General features: G+C 49.1%; 1 long non-coding RNA gene across 1 annotated transcript in view; it reads right to left on the bottom strand.

The window, feature by feature from the left end:
- Nucleotides 1-1220: 1220 nt before the first annotated feature.
- The window catches only part of LOC107124132, a 2424-nt gene continuing 1338 nt past the window's right edge, over nt 1221-2306 (bottom strand). Inside the window, exon 3 of the long non-coding RNA XR_001482975.1 lies at nt 1221-1408. This is a non-coding gene — a long non-coding RNA (uncharacterized LOC107124132). The remainder of the gene's footprint in view (nt 1409-2306) is intronic.

Below are 2306 nucleotides of genomic sequence, written 5' to 3'. Positions count from 1 at the left end.
AACTGTATCAATTGTGGCGGGGAGGTCGCGGCGGAGTGCCAGGACTTTATCTGCAAAGTGGCTCGCAAATGCCTCACAGCCAATGTCCAATTCACTAAAATTTTGTCTGCCCTGAGGCAGAGTTGTCAAAGACCGAATCACCATGAGCACTCCCTTGCTGAATAAATTCTATTAAACGCTCCAGTACAAAGCCTATGGTCCTGCCCGCCCCAGGAGTCCTCGAGATGGTGTTAGGAGGGAGGGAGCCCCCACATGGAGGTGGCATGGATAGTTTCTGGGGAGGAAGTTGGTGAGTGGGGAAGGAAGTGGTGGGCGAACTGGCAGGCAAGCGGGCTGAAGAGCCCGCCCTAGGAGTCCCTGAAGCTGCAGCATTAGGAGGGAGGAAGGGAGGGATCTCCCAGCGCTGGGGAGCATGCCCAGCTAGCCTGCAGCATTAGGCCGGTGGCGTGGAAAGTTGCTGGGGGGGAAGGCGGGGAAGGAAGTGCTGGGTGGGCTGACAGGCGAGCAGGTGGTGGAGAGAGGGGCCGGCTTCATCCTGATGGTTCCCGGAGCCTCCTCGTGCAAAGCCTGCGGTTCAGGGAGGGATGTATGAACATCCCAAACCAAAATAAATAAATAATCTGAGTTAAATTATCATAGAATCATAGAACATTAGAGTTGGAAGGGACCTTGCAGGTCATCTAGTCCAACCCCCTGCACTCTGCAGGAGCATAGCCAAAAGATAGCCCGACAACATACCCAAAAGATGGTCATCCAGTCTCCGCTTGAAAACATCCAGCGAAGGAGCATCCGCCCCCTCCCGAGGCAGACTGTTCCACTGCCCAACCACTCTTACAGTTAGGAAGTTTCTACTGATATTTAGCCGGTAACGACTCCCTTCTAATTTCCACCCATTCGATCTAGTCTTGCAATCCAAAGCAAGAGAGGATAGATCCGCTCCCTTTTCTACATGACAGCCCTTCAAATACTTGAAGACTGCAATCATATCCCCTCTAAGCCTTCCCTTTCCCAGGCTAAACACACCCAACTCTTTCAGCCTTTCCTCATAAGACTTAGACTCCAACCCTCTCACCATCCTGGTTGCCCTCTTCTGGGAATTATATCCAGAACAAAGCACAGTTGCCTCGCCATGTGACCACAGGTTTATAGAAGGCATGTCCGAAGGATCTGCCACACCCTCCTTGACTCCAAATCACAGAGACACAGTTCTAGTTTCAGGCACTCGGAAATGCTTTATTTTTTGTTCATGTTAGCGAGGACAAAAAGGCTGGTTGATACGGATGATATCATCTGGGTTATAATTCAGGAAGAGGGTTTCTGACAAAGGATGAGCTGGGTCCTTGAATGCACCTCCCGTCAATGGACCCTGGGGAGCCGCTGCGGGTAGCCAGCACTTGAGCATCACCTGCTGCAGAGGGAAAAGAGTTTCACATTCACTTTTAAATGCATGTGTGAATATTTATCTGCCTTTTTTAAAAAAAGGACAGCCATACACAGTCATCTGGGTCATCACTCCTTCTAATAGTGAGGGGAACATGGCCAGGAATTGCAGGAAAAAAAAACATGCCCCAGATATGCAGAAAACCATCATGTTGGATTCAACCCGCTTTGCGGGTGGAGAGAAAGAAATGAAGACTCTCCTTTAGCCACCAAAACAAACAAACAAACAAACAAACCCTACTGGGGATCACATGAGTCACGTGGAGTGGAAAAGCTGGCCGGATCCAGCCCAAGATTTGTAATGTTTCAAATGCCTGAAAAGATGGATAAGGTCTGAACATCCTGATTCTCCTCTGGGAAACGCAGAAGAGGAAGGCACCAGCTGAGCACCATCAAAATGGGAAGGAGCATATTCAAGAGCTGAAGATCATCAGTCTCATCCTGGAGGGTGAGATGTGTGCAGAAGGGAAATTTCCCAGTTATTCATCTCCCCCACCTTGAGGACATTTATGGGACCCAACTTGTTCTTTGCACAGCTTCTGATGAACTCAATGGGTTCTTTTTGTAATGAATTTCGCAGCCTTGTATAAATGCTATACATCTCAGAATATGATCAAATGGCTGACTACTGGGTATTCTCCTTTCCTTATGTTCAATACAACCAATTTCTAAAGGCCCATTATTCATCAGAATTTATTGAGCTGATGATGGCCTGGAAGCTGCCTAGATTTCTGCAGGTACAAGGAGGGGGGGGGGATGATTAGTGGCAATCCTCACCCATCCCTATGGACCTCCAGTTTCCCCTAAACTATTCTGGGGGGGGGGGGCCTCTGCCTCCCCAGACCAGCATTTTGCGAGGTATTTTG

Source organism: Gekko japonicus, unplaced genomic scaffold (genome assembly GCF_001447785.1).
Source record: "Gekko japonicus isolate JY-2015 unplaced genomic scaffold, Gekko_japonicus_V1.1 scaffold4954, whole genome shotgun sequence".
In the NCBI taxonomy this organism is placed as follows: Eukaryota; Metazoa; Chordata; class Lepidosauria; order Squamata; family Gekkonidae; genus Gekko; species Gekko japonicus.
The sequence above is the reverse complement of the archived record's forward strand: the minus strand, read 5'-3'. Positions and strand labels throughout refer to the sequence as shown.